General features: G+C 39.9%; 1 long non-coding RNA gene across 1 annotated transcript; it reads left to right on the top strand.

The window, feature by feature from the left end:
* The first annotated feature begins 307 nt into the window (after window positions 1–307).
* Window positions 308–16,987, top strand: LOC129634491 (uncharacterized). Its single transcript, XR_008705701.1, has 3 exons — window positions 308–409; window positions 553–687; window positions 16,881–16,987. It is a non-coding gene; the product is annotated as an uncharacterized LOC129634491 (long non-coding RNA).
* The last annotated feature ends 1,686 nt before the right edge of the window (window positions 16,988–18,673 follow it).

Genomic DNA, 18,673 nt, shown 5'->3' with positions numbered 1-18,673 from the left:
AAAATGATGCAATAGTTCTCTAGAATAAGATTGAATCTGGCTTTAAACCTTTTCCTTCTTGCTTACTAAGGAATTCCAAAGGGACTCCTTCTTATACATTCAGTTCAGTTCAGTTCAGTCGCTCAGTCATGTCTGACTCTTTGCGACCCCATGAATCGCAGCACGCCAGGCCTTCCTGTCCATCACCAACTCCTGGAGTTGGTGGTCTTCAGGTCATGCTAAGTGCTGATGCACTTGGCATCCAGGCCAATAGGTGGGGCTCTGAGTCCCTGGAGTTGCTTTGTGAAAGCCTGGAGTCCTCATCAAGCCTCCTTTAGCAGATGACACAGTTTCCCGTGTTCTTGCCAAGTTCTTGGGGAAGAAGGCAAGTTTCCTGCTCTTCATTCATCCCTACTCACCAGGTCTCTAGGTCAGTCACTGGACAACACTTTCCCCTCTCTGCTCTGTGCTTGGTCCACACCCTCCTCTAATCTCTCTTTGGTTTGGGTAACAAGAGGCAGGGAGGCTTTTTTTTTTTTTCCCCAAATGAAATGTTTGTGTTTCATTTTGTAGCATAACTGTGCTAGGTGGAGGAAGTCTGGTTTGAGTTGTTCTAGAAAATATGGAGAAGAAGGGCATTTTGAGAAGAAGGAAGAGCTTGTATAAGCGCTCAGAAGCGTGAGAGAGCTTGCTGCTCTAAGAGGACAGGTAAGAGGTAAGAATGAAATGAAGCACATGGTGCATTTGGGGCTGGACTTTGGATGATGCTGATCATCTGTGCCACCGTGTCCCAAGTTATTCCTTATCTGGAGTATTTTTTTCCAGCTAAAAGGTATACTTTTTGATGGAGAGAGTAAAGTCATGGGGGAAAGTAAAGCGTCAATTTGAAGAATTTCCTTGAAAAGTTGAATTGTGATAATGCTGGAAAACCTCTCATTTATTACTTTATCTCCATGTTAAAAAACCTATCCCATTTCCAAACTATAAGATGAGTTCAAATTGTCCTCGTTATTGTCCAAAATCTCATTTTTTCCATGATAGCAAGAGCTAGATGGACTCAAAATCACTTATTGCTAATCATGCTGATGACCTAGTGAAATATAAATGTCTGTGCTCACTTTAATAAGTAAACGATGGTTCAGAAAGGCTCAGAAACATTTCCAGCTCTTATGTTAAGGTCACTCCATGTCCCAGCATGTCCTTCAGTCTCTCCAACTTACTGGCATCTCACCTGACATAGGCGATGGTGCAAGTGGTGGGGCAGGTTTTCTTTTGAGCAGTAGAATCACTATCATTCAGGAGTGGGGGACATCAGATTAATTGCCCTAAGCATGAATTGGGAGAATTGCATGGTTGTGACATAATACAGGACTTCCCTGGTGGCTCAGATGGTAAAACGTCTGTCTACAATGTGGGAGACCCAGGTTGGGATTTAGTTTTTATTCCCCTAGAAGGAGTGGCATTGAATGACCATAGTATTTCATTCCCAAATCTTTATTTCCGAAACAAGATTAGTTTTAAGACGCCTCATACTGGGATTGTGTGAGAATGAACACCAATAATGATCTGTGCATGAAAAATGATTTTGAACATCATGTATTAATAGAATTCTCAATAAGATATGGTTGTACCATGGGCTCGGCAGGAGCAAGGCACTCTATAAATAGACGGCGACATTATTTTTATAATAATCTAATGCTGCTCATATTCTAGACCTCATGACACCTAACCCTACCATGCTTTCCAAACTGTGTGGGTGATCATTTGCCTAGATGATGTGTGTCATACCGTGTGTGTATACAGACAATCTTCCTTGGCTGCTGAAGTTGTCAATTTCTGAGCAGTAAGATAGGGAAAATTTAGTACAATGTCTCTGCTTATGTTTACAAGGTTTGGCAGTGTACCATTTCCTCTGGTCATTTCTCAAGGATTCTAAAAGAACATATAAAATAATAAGACCTTTGCAGTTACATGTCCCAACTATTGATTTGTATATTTTCTCTTAGATTAGATTGTGGATATTATTTAGAGAGTGGCACACAGACGTTTATGACATATAATGTTAGAGGAAAACATGCTGTAATTTGAATTGGATTTTTCATGGATACAATAAAAGCTTGGAATTATGTTCTCGGTCACTGGGCAGAATGCCCAAATCTACTTCATTATTTTGCAAGAAAAATGAGGACCAGCATTTTATTTACTAATTTGAAAACGCATTTTAACTTCTGTAAAGCCGAATTTTGTTGTTTAGTCAGTCATCTCTGACTCTGCAACCCCATTGACTGCATGCAGCACTCCAGGCTTCCCTGTCCTTCACCATCTCTCAGCGTTTGCTCAAATTCATGTCCCTTGAGTTGGTGATGCCATCCAACCATCTCATCTTCTGTCATCCCCTTCTTCTCCTGCCTTCAATATTTCTCAGCATCAGGGTCTTTTCTAATGAGTCACTTCTTCCCATAAGGTAGCCAAATTATTGGACCTGCAATCTCAGCATCAGTCCCTCCAGTTAATAGTCAGGATTGCTTTCCTTTAGGATTGACTGGTCTGATTTCCTTGCTGTCCAAGGGACTCTCAAGAGTATTCTCCAACACCACGGTTCAAAAGTATCAATTCTTTGGTGCTCAGCCTTCCTTATGATCCAACTCTCACATCACTACATGACAACTGGAGAATCCATAGCTTTGACTAGACAAATCTTTGTTAGCAAAGTGATGTCTCTGTTTTTTAATATGCTGTCTAGGTTTGTCATAGCTTTTCTTCCAAGGAGAAAGTGCTTTTTAATTTCATGGGTGCAGTCACCATCTGTATTGATTTTGAAGCCCAAGAAAATACAGTCTTTCACTATTTGCATTGTTTCTTCATTCTTTTGCCATGAAGCAATGGGGCCAGATGCAGTTATTTTAGTTTTTTGAATGTTTAGTGTTGAATTTTAAGCCAGCTTTTTCACTCTCCTCTTTCACTTTCATCAAGAGGCTCTTTAGTTACTCTTTGCTTGCTGTCATAAGGATGGTATCATCTGTATATCTGAGGTTATTGGTATTTCTCACAGCAATCTTGATTCCAGCTTGTACTTTGTCCAGCCTGGCATTTTGAATGATGTACTCTACATATAAGTTAAATAAGCAGGGTGACAATATATAGCCTTGACATACTCCTTTCCCAATGTGGAACCAGTCTGTTTTTCCTTGTCTGGTTCTAACTGTTTCTTCTTGACCTACATACACATTTCTTGGAGGTAGGTAAGCTAGTCTGGTATTCCCATTTCCTTAAGAATCTTCCACAGTTTGTTGTGATCCACACAGTTAAAGGCTTTAGTGTAGTCAATGAAGCAGAAGTATATGTTTTTCTGGAATTCTCTTGTTTTTTTTTTTTTTTTTTTTTTTTATGATCCAATGGATGTTGACAGTTTGATCTCTGGTTCCTCTGCCTTTTCTAAATCCAGCTTGACCATCTGGAAGTTCTCAGTTCAGTACTGTTGAAACCTGGCTTGGAGAATTTTGAGCATTTCTTTGTTAGCTTGTGAAATGAGTGCAATCGTGAAGTAGTTTGAACATTCTTTGGCATTGCCCTTCTTTGGTATTGGAATGAAAATTGACCTTTTCCAATCCTGTGGCCACTGCTGAATTTTCCAAATTTGCTGACACATTGAGTGCAGTACTTTCACAGCATCATCTTTTAGGATTTGAAATAGCTCAACTGGCATTCCCTCACCTCCACTAGCTTTGCAGTGATGCTTATTATGGCCTACTTGACTTTGCACTCCAAGATGTCTGCCTATAGGTGAGTGATCACACCATCATGGTTAAAGCTGAATAAAAACCTTGAAATTCATTCTCAGTCTTTGTTATCTTTGTATTTTACTTTGATGACAAACAAGAAAGTGAAGGTTCACTTCTACCAGGTTCTGAAGGTTTTCTCTCAGAAGATTTTAACTTCCAGGACGCTTTTTAGGAGTCATCAACCTCAATGGATGGCTTTGCCAAGAAAAATAAAAAAGGGCCTGAGATGTGTCTTTCAGTGCTGTTTCTTTTATATCTTTCCTTGTGTTCTTACAACAAGACCTTTCTACTGATCATTTCTGGATTCTTGGGACATATCCTCCTCAACTATTTGTTGTTGTTCAGTTGCTCGATGGTGTCCAAATTTTTGGAAATTCATGGGCTGAAGCACACCAGGCCTTCCCGTCCTTCACCATCTCCTGGAGTTTGCTCAAACTCATGTCCATTGAGTCAATGATGCCGTCCAACCATCTCATCCTCAGCTATCCCCTGCAGTATATTCTGCAGTAGAAATCATCTCCACCTTTAGACCTGACCAAGTTCATCAGGCTTCCATCCTTCACTTGATGGTTAGGTGAGAATGTCAAGTACATCAACGTGTTGACTTGAATGGTGGCCGAGCATCAAATCAGCTAATCACAAGTCTTCTTCTACACGCAAGCAATAAAAAAATCCCTTACACCCCACCTACCATATGCTCCTTGACTATGATTGTGAATTAAAAGTGATCAGCTGTTAAACTTCTTTCTCTTCTTTTATCAGACCCACAGCATGATGGGACATGTTGTTTCACTAGAGATAGAAAGATTTATTGTTATTATTGTTGTTTCTTGAACCAACGCTTCAACAGTTTTGCATGAAAAAAACTTTCAGGTTGATCTCTTTGTGGGCCTATCCCAACAACACCCAGCATTCCCACAAATATCTTCCTAAATTGACTTATTAAACCTCAGAGGGAATAGCTTTAATTTTCAGGTGGAGGTGCTCTTACTCACTTTGACTTTCCTCTCCACTTCTTCCGCTCCACTTAGTTCATCTTCCCTGACAGTCAATCAGTGGTCCAAGTTCTCTCCTTGGGGATACAGTGGGAGAGTTTTTGGAGCCACCAGTCTTAGAAGTCAAAGTAAATGCTTGTATTCTATAAAATAGGAATCTTTGATTGTTTCTGTGACTTGGCCTCAAATTCTTCAACTGTTTGCCAGTCTAGAGATAAAGACAGGCTGATTTATCTCCATGTTCTTTCAATGAGGTTGTTTGTCATTAATCATGGATTTTGGAGACAAAAATATGACCATTCACAATATAACCTTGGAGGGGTTTCTAATTTCTGGGTACCTTGGTTTCCTCATCTGTATAAATAGTTATAAAAGTAGGACCTAGCTTACAATGTTCTTGAGATGCTTATAGAAACTCAGTGTTTATATTTTGAAAGTGCTTCATAAATGATAAATTTTGTTTTATTTAAGCCTTTTTCAAGCATTGCCACATATTTTCAGAAAAATTTTTAGTTTCTGGAAGAATATGCTCTGCATTTATGAGTTGTTTTATCACTGGTAGCTGAAATAGTCTCAAGTACCTAATGATTGCATAGAAAATGAAACTTTAAGGAAAAACTTTTCAGGGATCAAAACCACAAGCTTGGAATCTGAATTATTTAGTATATCAATTTAGCTAGAGTAATAGAGAGAAATTCAAACTAACAGTGACATGAAGAAGAAAGAATTTATTTGTCTGCCACATGAAGGTCTAGAGAGATTCGTGGGCTAGTGAGGTATTCTATGATCATCAAGAACTCAGGCTGCCTCTGTCTTGTTGCTCTAAGACTTGCCCTTCAGCTTCACTCATGGTCCTACAGACCATGCTGTACCTCCTGTCATCACATTTGTATTTCAGCCAACAGGATGAGGGCAAGAAGAGGGGAGGAACAGTCTATGTCCCTTAAGCTGCAGAGTCAAAGTTATATAATTTACTACTTCTTGAGACCCACTCCTGTTGTCAGCCTCATTCATCAAGAAGGTTGGAAACTGTGCTTTTTCGCTGGGCAGCTTCCATTCTATAAGAAAGTCAGAATCTATTTTATATGCGGATACCTGGCAAAGTGCCCAAGCATCTTCCTGGAGGGCCTGAAGTGCCACATTGAACTGCACAGAGCTGCTATGTCCAAAGGAATAGCTCTGGTGTATGAGATACAAAAAACCACCCATGCTTAGCCATTGCTCTGGAGGAAGAGATCCTAATTCTTCTATTTCAGTTAACAGCATGATTTATCTTCAAACTGCCCAGACTGGCCTCCTGGACTCTTCTCTCTCCCTCGACCAAAAAAAAAAAAAAAAAAAATCCAATAAGTTGCTTTGTCTCTTCTAATATCTTTTACACACATCTCCTCTTTTCAACTCACACTAACACCCCAATTTAGGCTTAATTATGTACCACCCAGACAATTGCAATCACATCCAAATTGGTCTCCCTCTCCCCAATTTCTTTGCTTTCCGATTCATTCTAGAACACAACTGCCAAGTTAATCTTCACTGAACAGAGCTCTGAACGTCTCTGCCCTGCTGAGAATCTTTCAATGGCTCTCCACCACCTATTTCACAAAGGCCAAGCACCTCTATCAAGGTGCCCTGAATTCTGACTCAGACCTACCTTTCTAGCTTTATTTATCCTTCTTTCACAAATCTCTTGTTCCATGGTTGGCTCTACATTTTCCTATGTCTACTCATTTACCCATCACAGAGCACATCACCTTCTTTCTGTGGGTTGAAACCCACATCTTTAGACTTTCACACAAATACCACTGCTGAAGACTGCTTCCTGCAAAGAAGACATGGCCCTTTCCCATGAACTGGCTTCATCTTGACTTCCAACATCACAATTATCTTTGGTTTTGTATCTTACCATCATTATTTTTTTTCTCCCTATTGTCTTCAGGATTCAACATTATATTTTTGAGATTCACCCATACTGATCATTTACTTTCTTTGTTATGTAATATTCCATTGGGTGAAAATCCTATAATCTACTTATCCCATTGTATCCATGAAAGATGTTTGTTTAGTTTCCAATTTTGAATTACTACAAACAGTGCTGCTATGAACACTCTGGTTCATGTGTTTTTTGGTGAACACAGGTCCGCATTGGAAATATTCAGTCATGGAGTGTCTTCTGTTTCCCTTGCTACTACCAAACAGTTTTCCAAGGTGGTTTTACCAGCCAGCACTCTTACAGCGATGGACTAGAGTGCCAGTTGTCTCCCACCCTTGTCAACACTTAGTAGTTTCGGAATTTTTAATTTTTGCCATTTGAAAATGGATATTTAGGGAATTTCCTGGTGGTCAGGTGGTTATGACTCTGTACTCTCACTGCTGAGGGCCTGACTAGGGTTCAATCCCAGATTGGGGAACTAAGATCCCACATGCCATATGGCCAAAAAAAAAAATTTAGAAAATAAAATGGATCTTTAATGATATCATATCTTAGTCTCAGTGTTCAACTCTCTAATGACTGGTGGAGTTGAATATCTATTTCTAGATGTATTAGTCATTTGAATATCCTGTCTTATAAAGTGTCTTTTGTACATATTTTGCTCATTTTTCTATTGAATTTTTTTCTTCTTACTGAGTTAAAAGTTCTTATAACCTAGCTATGAATCCTGTATTAGTTGTAATATTGTAAATTCTTACATACACAGAAGAGTAAGCTCAATAAGAACAGAGAAAATATCTCTTAAAAAATTTTTCTCAGCAGAGTCTGACATAGTGTCTGGGCATATAGTAGGATCTCCATAAAACAGCTGCAAAATGAATGAATGATTCAATAACAATATTATCATGCACAGGTTTTTTAAAATTGTTTTTATACTTTATTTCATGTTGGAGTATAGCTGATTAACAAATAATATTGTGATAGCCCTGGGTACACAGCAAAGGACTCAGTCATACATATACATGTATCCATTCCACCCCATACTCCCCTCCCATCCAGGCTGCCACATAACTTTGAGGAGAGTTCCCTGGTTATATAGTAGGTCTTTGTTGGTTATCCATTTTAAATGTAGCAGTGTGTATATGCCGGTCACAAACTCCCTAAGTATCCCTCCCATTCTTCCCCTGTGGGAAGCCATGCACAGATATTTTTAAAGCAAGGATCCTCTTTCATGAATTTCTTGTTCTCATCCAAGGTTGCATTCACAGTGGTTCATCTTTGTCAAGTAATGACTGGAGAGTTTCCAGCAACTAGAAATCTACCGTTAATATGAAAAGATCTCCGGGGTGGGGTTCTCACAGCAGTGACCAAGTGGAGACTCAGCAGGCTGGTTCCCTCATGTTGATGATGTCTCTCAAGGCCTCCAAAATACCTTGCTTACACTTGAAAAGGCATGCTCGGGATTTTTAGCCCATGGATAACTCCAAAAGTAGGATTTTAAAAATGCAAAGTGCCCATATGTTCAATTCAAACTGAGAAATGGTCTCATGAGTAATTAAAAGCAGTTACAAAAGCAATGGAGTTGTAACAATTGAAATATCACATGCATATGTGTGCATCGAATTAGAAAGCCCCGTAATAGTCACTGAGTGTGTGTGTGACAGTGAGGCTTGGGACACGGAGTGAGCATCCTTATTCAATGCTTACCACAGAGTTCAATCACACCACAGAGATTTCCTCATTTTTTCTAGAGCTTGCTTCTGTTTGTAAGCTGTGTGCTTTACTTCAGTTAGAGGCTTACAGCTAGTGATTGTGGCTTTATGTGTTTCCTTGCCAGTGGTGTTAAACAACCTAATAATAATGAAGAAATCATGTATATATACAAGGAATCGTGCATATATACAAATATGTATAGTAGCATTTCTCTTTTCTCATACAAGTGTGTAAGTCAGTAAAGATTTCTTTTTTCGCTCTTTTGATTTTTCTACCACTGCATTTGAAATAGAAAAGGTATAATGTACAGGCTGATTTCTGAATCACATTAATTTAATGCTTGTATTTCATTTTGCAGGTGATTTTTCCCAACCCAATTAGGACTTGGGAGGTAGGGAATAAAGATCTGTTTACAACGGGACTACCCTGTGGTCAAGTGATTAAGAATCTGCATTCCAATGCTGAGAACACAGGTTCTTTCTCAGGGCTATACACCCCTTCTGAATCCACCCAAATTACTTAATGGAACTTGTCTAGCCCTGGAGCTATTCCATGTGACATGAGCTCCAGTCATTATAGGCAAGTTTCCTTTTGGAGCAACTACTGCAATAGAACAGGTACTGTGTTCACGTCTCCGGAGCCTCTTTTCTAATCCTTAGTATGAGAGAAGAATGGCTGTCTCTTCTTTTATCACTGCAGGCCCACCTATGATAAAACGGAGGAAGTAGTCATTTCTAAGATGATTCTGTATGAAAAAAATCTGTGAGATGTAAGCAATGTATTCTAGTGGGGAGAAAAAGATTAGAAATAAGAAGACCAGAGTCTAGTATGTTAATGCATACATGTGGAATCTGGAAAAATGGTACAGATGATATTATTTTCAAAGCAGAAATAGAGATACAGATGGAGGAAACAAACATATGGACACCAAGGGGGAGGGTGGGCTGAATTGGGAGATGGGGACTGACAGATATACACTACTATGTATAAAACAGATAACCAGTGAGAGCCTGCTTTATAGCACAGGGAACTCTACTCAGTGTTCTGTGATGGCCTAAATGGGAAGGAAGCCCAAAAAAGAGGGGATTTATGTATACATATGGCTGATTCACTTTGCTGTACAGTAAAACTGGCACAGCAGTGTAAATTTTAAAAACATGAAAAAAGAAAAACCATCTAGGTCCCCCCAGTGAACAAATCTTAGGACTCTTGACTATCTCTTCTCATCTCTGGACTTCAGATTCCCCAGTTATACAACAAAACAATTAGGGTGAATGATAAATAAGACCTTCCATCAACATGTTTTATTCTTCTATAAGTCTGTGATTCAGTTCTGTTGATAATATTTCTCTTTATTTGCTCATGAGCTATTTTTTATTGAGGGCTTACTATGTCTATAGAACTTTTTCCAAAAAGTTGAAGTCATAACATTGTTGAAGTACCTAAGATCCATTTGGGTAGATGATGACAAATACCTGATGAATGGCGACACGATGCCTGCTAAGGATGAGTCAGAAAACATAGTAGCCTGGAAAGGTCAGGCAGTATTTCTTAAAAAAGGTCAAACTTCATTCAAGGTAGCATTTGATATTAACATTGAGTAACCAAGTAGGAAGATGCTACATTTTTAAAAGTTGGTAGAAGTTGTATATAGGGCTTCCCTGGTGGCTCAGCAGCAAAGAATCTGCCTGCAAAGCAGGTGATGCAGGAGGCCCTGGTTCGATCCTTGGGTGAGGAAGATTCCCTAGAGGAGAGCATGGTAACCCACTCCAATATTCTAGAGGTGTCTGGCAGGCTACAGTCCATAGGGTTGTCGAGTTGGACATGACTGAAGTGACTGAGCATGCATGCAGAATTTGGATATACTGACAGTAAGTCAAGGTGCAAAAGTAAATACAAAAAGAGCTTTCATTTAGGGGGAGTCCATTTGGAAAAGGATATTCAAAAAGAATCAGAAGGTAAATTTAAATAAGGAATTTGGTACTTAAGTGGGCTTCCCTGGTAGCTCAGCTGGTAAAGAATTCACCTACAATGCAGGACACCCCGATTCGATTCCTGGATCAGGAAGATCCACTGGAGAAGGGAACGGCTACCCACTTCAGTAATCTGGCCTAGAGAATTCATGGAATGTATAGTCCATGGGGTCACAAAGAGTTAGACATGACTGAGCAAATTTCACTTCACTTGGTACATAAGTAGGGTGCTGTTGAGGATCAAAATAAGAAACTTGGACTTTTTCTAGAGGGAGTACTGGGTAACTGTCTGAATATTTCTGGATAGTTGAAATAAATAACAACTGTGTATTATGATCATTTGACAGCAGCATATTAAATAGATTGTAAACAAGTAAATTACAATATAAAGCAGATGATATTTGGGCAGCTACAGAGACAAAACAGGTACGAGGTAATAAGAAGCTCATAGTGGTAAGAACAGACAATTGTAAGAAACTTTGCTGATGAAGAACTGACAGAATTTGGCTCTTATTAGGTCTGAAACTGAGACCAAGGGAGAGAATTATTCCAGGATTTTGTGATGACAATAACTCAATTGCTTTGCATGTAGTTTTTAAAAATTTTTTTGATATGAATCGACTGTTAGTACATGATCCTAGATGGTAATGTTGTGTGACAAGACATTTATTTTATCTGTAGGTTTCACCACATAATACCACCCAGAAGAGAGAGATTCTGGCTGGATTTATTTCTCTATAAAGATTTAAGGACTATATTGATTTCTAATTTGAAACATGTGCTTGATTGTGCCTATTTCTCAGGTTATTAATTTTGAGATCATTCTTTCTTCATCATTACCAATATCCCACTAATGTCTTAGGACTCTCCCTCTGGGTGCAATGACTTGCTCTGTGTCATTTGTTCCATTCTTTTAAAGCCACAATCTTCCTTTTTTTTTTTCTATACAATTCAGTGGCTTTCAGTGTATTCAAACAGTTGTGTAACCACCACCACAGTTAATTTAAAGCACTTTAATCACCCTTATAAAAGCTACATGACTATTAGAAATCACTGAAACCCAATCCCCACAGTACTAGGCAAACAATAACCCACTACTTCTGTCTCTATAGATTTACCTACTCTAAATTTTTCATGCTAATATAGAATTACACATTATATCTATTTGCCTTTTTTAAACTTCACATAATATTTTCAGTGTTCTTCTATGTTGTAGCATGTTTCAGTACTTCATTTTTTTTGTTTCCCTCTGGAAATAATACGCATTGCATTGCCGCGTGTGCTGTGCTCAGTCACTTCAGTCAAGTCCAATTCTTTGTGACCCTACGGACTGCAGCCCACCAGCTTCCTTTGTCCATGGGATTATCCAGGCAAGAATATTGGAGTTGGTTGCCATGCTGTCCTCCAGGGAATCTCCCCACCCAGGGATTGTGCCTGTGTCTCTCGAACTGCAGGCAGATTCTTTACCACTGAGCCCCTGGGGAAGCCGATGTTGAATTGTTGTGTAACATTTATTTATTCACTCATCAGTTGATTGTTTCTTGGGTTGTTTTCTCTCTCCTTTCTTTTTTTTTTTTTTTCATTACACATAAAGTGGCTATAAAAATTTTTGTCCACATTTTGTTGTGTACATATGTTTGTTTCCCCTGCCCCCTCTTCCCCGGCTATATACTTAGAAATGTTGAGGCAAGTGGTAACTCTATGTTTAACCTCTGAGGAACTGCCAGACTGTTTTCCAAAGAAGATGAATCATTTTAGAATATCATCACCACTATATAAGGGTTTCAATTTTCTTCGCTTCCTCTCCAACATTTGTTGCTATCTGTCTTTTTGATTATAGCCATCCTAATGGGTGTGAGGAGAAGGCAATGGCACCCCACTCCAGTACTCTTGCCTGGAAAATCCCATGGACAGAGGAGCCTGGTGGGCTGCAGCCCATGGGGTCACGAAGAGTCGGACACGACTAAGCAACTTCACTTTCACTTTTCACTTTCATGCATTGGAGAAGGAAATGGCAACCCACTCCAGTGTTCTTGCCTGGAGAATCCCAGGGACGGGGGAGCCTGGTGGGCTGCCGTCTATTGGGTCACACAGAGTTGGACACGACTGAAGTGACTTAGCAGCAGCAGCAATGGGTGTGAACTGGTATCTCAGTGTGATTGTGTTTGCATTTCCCTAATGGTTAGTGATGTTGAAAATGTTTTCATGAGTTTATTGTCCATTTGCATATCTTCTTTGGAAGGTTATCTGTTCAGATCCTTTATCCATTTTTGTCACTTGTTTTTATTATTTGTTAAGTGCTCTTTATATAGTCTAGATATAGCTATGGTTTACAATTTTTTCCCTTTTGTGGGTTTTCTTGTCACCGTTTTGATGGTTTTTAAATTAAATTCTATTGGAGTATAGTTGCTTTACTGATGGTATTCTTTGATATACACAATGTTTTAATTCTAATTAAGTCCAGTTTATTTGTGTGTCATTGCTTACCTTTTGGTGTCATGTCTAACAGGGCTTTGATGAACTCTATAGGTCCCAACATTTACTCATGAATTTCATTCTGAGTTAGCTCTTAGGCTTACCTCTATGATCCATTTTGAGTGAATTAAGGTATGTGGTGTGAGGTGTGAATCCAACTTTATTCTTTTACATGGGCGTATGTAGTTGCCCCAACATCGTTGTTTGAAAACACTTCTTCTTTCTCCATGGTACCCTTATCAAAAATCAACTAACTGTACAGATGATTTATTCTACTTTTAATTTTTAACAATGGTATTTTAAGAATCTAGGAAGCTGCCGGTGACAAACTCTGTCACACAGAGATCAGGTGTCAAGTCAAGGCTACCTGGGACTGGTGGCCCAGGCCCTTAAACTGCACAGCCGGCCCCTGGTTAATCAGCCTGGTCTCATGTTCTAGGCATGAGAGATGTGAAATGAAATGTGGCGATAAAGTCAAGAGAAGCAATGATACTAATGATAATAACAGTAGTAATAATAGCTATAAATATTGAGGGATGGCTTACAGTATTGTCTCATGTAATCTCCACAAGCACCTTGCCCAGACAGGTATTACTGATGAAAGAGAAAAGTGAAAAAAAAAAAAAGAAAAGAAAAAGAATGTGGCACAAGAAATTAAGGAATGTGTGTTCAACGTCATTTAGAGAAGAAATGGCAAATGAGCTTAAGAGCTCATCAATGCAATGGTAGAGATCGTCTTACCACATTACTATAGACTTTCTAGACTTTTCTCAAATAATTTCAAAAAATGACTAATTTCCTGAAGTAATTGATTTGGGTTTATTATTTCCTCCATGGATGCAATTGCTTTCTCTGTATTCTCACCACTGTGTGACTCAAATGAAGAAGAGTCTAGGTATTGAGGTAAATCATTTCATTTGAACCAAGGAGAAGCCACTAAAGCTGACAAAGTTATTCTGAGTTTTACTCCAGGGTTTCAAAGAAGAAACCACAATTTTGTCTTCACAGGATTTATTACGTCAGGGAAGAGGAGTGCCCACAACAGTGCTGTGTGTGTAAAAGCTGGATCTGGATATAGGCTTTGAAAAGATCATGGCTTCTGAAGTCACATAGTCATGAATTCAGTGTATGACATGGATTAGTATCTTAACCTCTATGAACTCTTATTGGTGAGATGGAAATAATAAAACATTATGGATTGTTATGAGAATTTCAGGATAGTGTAACTGCCTGGCACAATGCCTACCACACAGAACAAACTCAGTAAGAGCAATTTTTGCTTTCATTGTGATGGTGGTTGCTTTCTTCCTATGGGAAATGGCTTGCCAAACATGGCTAAAAACATGTTTAAAACTCAAACAGGGGTTGGCAGAAAGCAGTGCTGTTGTGTACCTTTCAGTAAAGTTAGAGGAAATATGCTACATTCTGGAAACTCAACCCTACTTTCCATCTGCACTATCTCTTGACATGAATGGTCGGGTGCCCACAGCCCTTTTGCATTACATTTTACATCGAGTTTATGACCCTGCTGTGACATGTAATATCTGAGCATTCCAACTTTTCAGTTCCTCACTGCCTCCCTCCCTGGTGTGGTAGGAAATAAAGTTCACATCAGCGTTATAATGGACAGTTCAGCCAGAATTCAAAAGTAGGGGTTACCACACAATCATCTGGAGGAAATTCCAAAAGCGTATATTTCTTATGTCCATATATAAAAATTGCATTAAATTTCAGGAGAGCCAAATCATGTCCCAGCTTGAGTTTCCAGAGCTTATGGCTTTACAGAGCTGTCCTCTGTTTCCCTCTCTTCACTTGAAAATTTAAACAGAGTAACTTGGTTGTTCCTGCAGAGAGATGGAGTAATTTCTTTTCTGTTTTGTAGTCTTTGTCTTGGTTTCCCCAGGGAATAGGCATGCTTTTCTCTGAAATGGGTGCCTGTATTTACAGACTGCCTCCAGGCCCCACATGTCTCCCATTACCATCCGATCTTCAGTTCCTCTGTTTTATTTATAATCCATTTGGAGTCTTTTAAAGCTGATTAATATGAACTCAACTTAACATTAGGAAGGGATCTTCAACTAGAAACTTAGAAACTTCTAAGTTTAGCTCCTAGAAACTTCTCCAGTTGTCTGCTAATCTGTTTTTGGTTTTCTGGGACCCACATCCCATGCACATGACCATGTCTGCCAAACAGGTTTAATTCAGAAGTTCTGGGGGAAGCTGGATTCAATGGATATAGGCAGCTAGTCATTTCTAAAGTTAGAGGGAAACCTGGGTACCCACAGAGTCAATATTTCTCAATCAGAGATGCTGCCATACCCAGGAGCAGTCTATGGACACAGACATTTATCAATATTCCTAAGGATTACCTCTTCCATAATCCTCACACCTACCAGCTAATGTGGTAAGTTGCTGCTGCTAAGTCACTTCAGTCGTGTTCGACTCTGCGCAACCCCATAGACAGCAGCCCACCAGGCTCCCCCGTCCCTGGGATTCTCCAGGCAAGAACACTGGAGTAGGTTGCCATTTCCTTCTCCAATGCATTAAAGTGAAAAGTGAAAGTGAAGTCGCTCAGTCGTGTCCGACTCTTAGCGACCCCATGGACTGCAGCCCACCAGGCTCCTCCGGATTTTCCAGGCAGGAGTACTGGAGTGGGGTGCCATTGCCTTCTCCAATGTGGTAAGCTACACCCTGCCGATCTTGTCTTTCGAAAGCTAACTATGTAATGACACTGTATATGAGTTTTTTTTCTCTTCTTCCCTTAATTCCTTTGTATACCACAAAAATCCTTGATGCTTGCTACTGTTGTCAGAATCTCCCTCCCAGTTGATTCTTACACTAATTTCTTTATCTTTAAGCAGAATGAATTGGTCCAAAGTGTTGACGCAAGGAGGTACAGGCCTGGGAGTACACCAACCCAGGGGAATCCGTAGCCTGTATCACCTCGCAGGTGGCTGCACTGAGGCTTTAGGTGGAAGCAAGGCCAGTGGCTGAGCCTGCAAAGTGCTCCAGGGCCCACATGACATGTGTCTGGGGAGGCTGTAAGGATATAGTGATTAAAAAACAAAACAAAACAAAACAAACGAGTGGCATTAGATTGCATCACTGGCTTTTATTGTGCTATAAAATGGCTCACAGAGAGGGGAAAGTGTGAATTTAAACTCTTCTGCTGTGATCAATCAGTGGTCCTAGTGGTTTTCAAGATAATTCAGTTGATCTTTCTTCTTCCTACCATTTTGACCTCCATTCCCAAAATTCTTTCTATTTTTCCTTCTTCCTTCCTTCCATCCTCCCACACCCTTCTCTCTCTTCTCTCTCCAGCTTGAATTTAAACCTACTAGTTCTGCCACTACTGATCGTGTGACTTTTTGACAAGCTTATTAAGTTCTCTAAGTTTCTTTTCTTTTTTTTTAATTTTTGGACCACTAAACCTGGGATAGTAATATCTATCTCATAGGCTACTGGAAATTTTAAATGAAACTCAATTTGTAAAAGACACAATCTTGCATTTTTCCTAGACTCCGTAGGTACAGAGCTTATGTGAACTACTGAGCTTATGTGAACTATTATTTTCTTCTCCCTTCCAAAAAGTTACACGGCAAATTACAGATGAGCACATCTGTGGCCTGATGTTTCAACTCTTTCAGAACAGGAGTTGGTGTGAATCACTGGTGATTGCCAGTGTGCACAGATGCTCCCTCTGTCCCCTAAAGACTTCCCTGACCAGGGAGAGGATACAGAGGTGATTTTTAAAAAGAAATTGGCTTCAAGACATTGAGAGCTACCTGTTTTAGGGGCTGAACTGCATCCCCTGCAAATTGATATGCTCAAGTCCTAACCCCCAATATTCCACTGTGTAGCTATTTGAGAATAAAGTCTTGAAAAAGGCAATTAACTTAGAATGAGATCGTTCACTATTGTTATTTAGTTGTTAAATCATGCCCAACTTTTTGCAACCCCATAGACTGCAGCCCATTAGTCTCTTTGTCCTAGTGGTTTTTTTGTTTTTAAACCTTTGTTGTGGTTTATCCAGGCATGAATAGTGGAGTACGTTGCCATTTCCTCCTCCAGAAGATCTTCCCAACCCAGGGATCAAACCTGCATCACGTGCATTAGCAGGCAGATTCTTTACCACTGAGCCACCAGGGAAGCCCGGAATGGGATCATTAGGTTGGGCTCTAATCCAATACAGCAACTGTCCCTCTAAGAAGAGAAGATTAGAACCCAGATAAGCACAGCATAGAGGGAAAACCACGTGAAGACACAGAAAAAGACAGTCAGCTATGAACCCAGGGGAAAGGCCTCAAAAGAAATGAGAATTGTGAGGAATTGTGGGAAGCCTCCAGCGCTGTGAGAAAATAAATTTATGTTGTTTAAGCCAGTGGGTCTCTGGGAATTTCTTACAGCAGTCCTGGGAAGCTAACAAATGCAAAAATCCATGCTTATATTTCTGTAACTGTAAAATTAAGGTCAGCTCTAGGAGGAAAAGCAAACATATTTTGGTTGTAAGGGTCTAGAGTTTAGAAACACAAAGGGAGATTTTGGGGTAAAGTAACTTGTTCGATGACCAATGAATGGTCTAATTGACTGTCCTGGCTACAAAACGTAGGCTAAACAGTTGAAGAAAAGGCATGCTTTGACTAGAAGCTGACAGGCTGGTGTCAGTCACGCCTTTGCATAATGCCTTTTCAGCAGCTGCTGAGAATTATCTCTGCCTTTTAATCCTCTCATTTCACAGTTGTTTCAGGCAGATTATTCCTAAAACCTCATGCAATTAATATCAATTATTTAGATTGGCTGCTTTAGTGAGTGTCAGATTTTCCAGCACAGGACAAGACGTGTTATTACTATTATTACTACTAATTACTGTGTTGTAGAGCACGTATGACAATTGGACTTGAAACTGGGGGGAGGGGTGGAGTCAAGGTTTAATTATAGCAAAAGTTTATGAGCAGAAAACTTGGAATTGGAATCCCTGTTCTTTGTTAAAAGGTTATCTTCTTGTAGATTGGAATGTATGGTTTAGAGATAAACCGCCTGGTCTGACTTGCAGGTTTGCACCCTTTGGTTCTGTAACCTTGGTCATGCATTGCTCTCTTTTTGTCTATTTAGGTGGCTAACATTAAAGTCTACTTTATGTGGTTGCTGTGAAGTTGAATGGCAACCCACTGTAGTGTTCTTGCCTGGAGAATCCCATGCATAGAGGAGCCTGGTAGGTTACAGTCCACGGGGTCACAAAGAGTCGGACACGACTGAGCGACTTCACTCACTCACTCACTCATATGAAAAGCCCCCAAAACAAGTCTGGTACATTGTAATTTCCAAGCATATGAGGGATCTCATTATTAATATTATTATTGTTGCATTCAGTAAAGTAGTCCAAGTGAGACAAGCAGGGGGCAGGGTGCAACCTTTAAAAGAATGACGTAGCCTGAGGACATGACATAAACTGATTAGAACCAAACAGGTCCAAGGCAGCGGACAAGTCAACTCCCAGGGTAACAGATCAACAAGCTAACTGACCTGCACAAACTCCACAACAGAGGACCTAAACCTCAAAAGGTGGGCAGTGGCCCAATTCCTTGAAATCCTCACCTCCTTCCCAAAGTAGCTGGAATACTCCTTCCACTCGTTAGCCTATGAAATTAGTGTTAGTCGCTCTGTCATGTCCAACTCTTTGCTACACCCTGGACTATAGCCCACCAGGCTCCTCTGTCCATGGAATTCTCCAGGCAAGAATACTGGAGTGGGTAATCATTCCCTTGTCCAGGGGATCTTCCTGATCCAGGGAGCAAAGCCGGGTCTCCTGTATCACAGGCAGATTCT

This window comes from Bubalus kerabau, chromosome 19 (assembly GCF_029407905.1).
Source record: "Bubalus kerabau isolate K-KA32 ecotype Philippines breed swamp buffalo chromosome 19, PCC_UOA_SB_1v2, whole genome shotgun sequence".
NCBI classification, from domain to species: Eukaryota; Metazoa; Chordata; class Mammalia; order Artiodactyla; family Bovidae; genus Bubalus; species Bubalus kerabau.
Note: the sequence above shows the minus strand (reverse complement) of the source record. Positions and strands in the feature narration are given on the sequence as shown.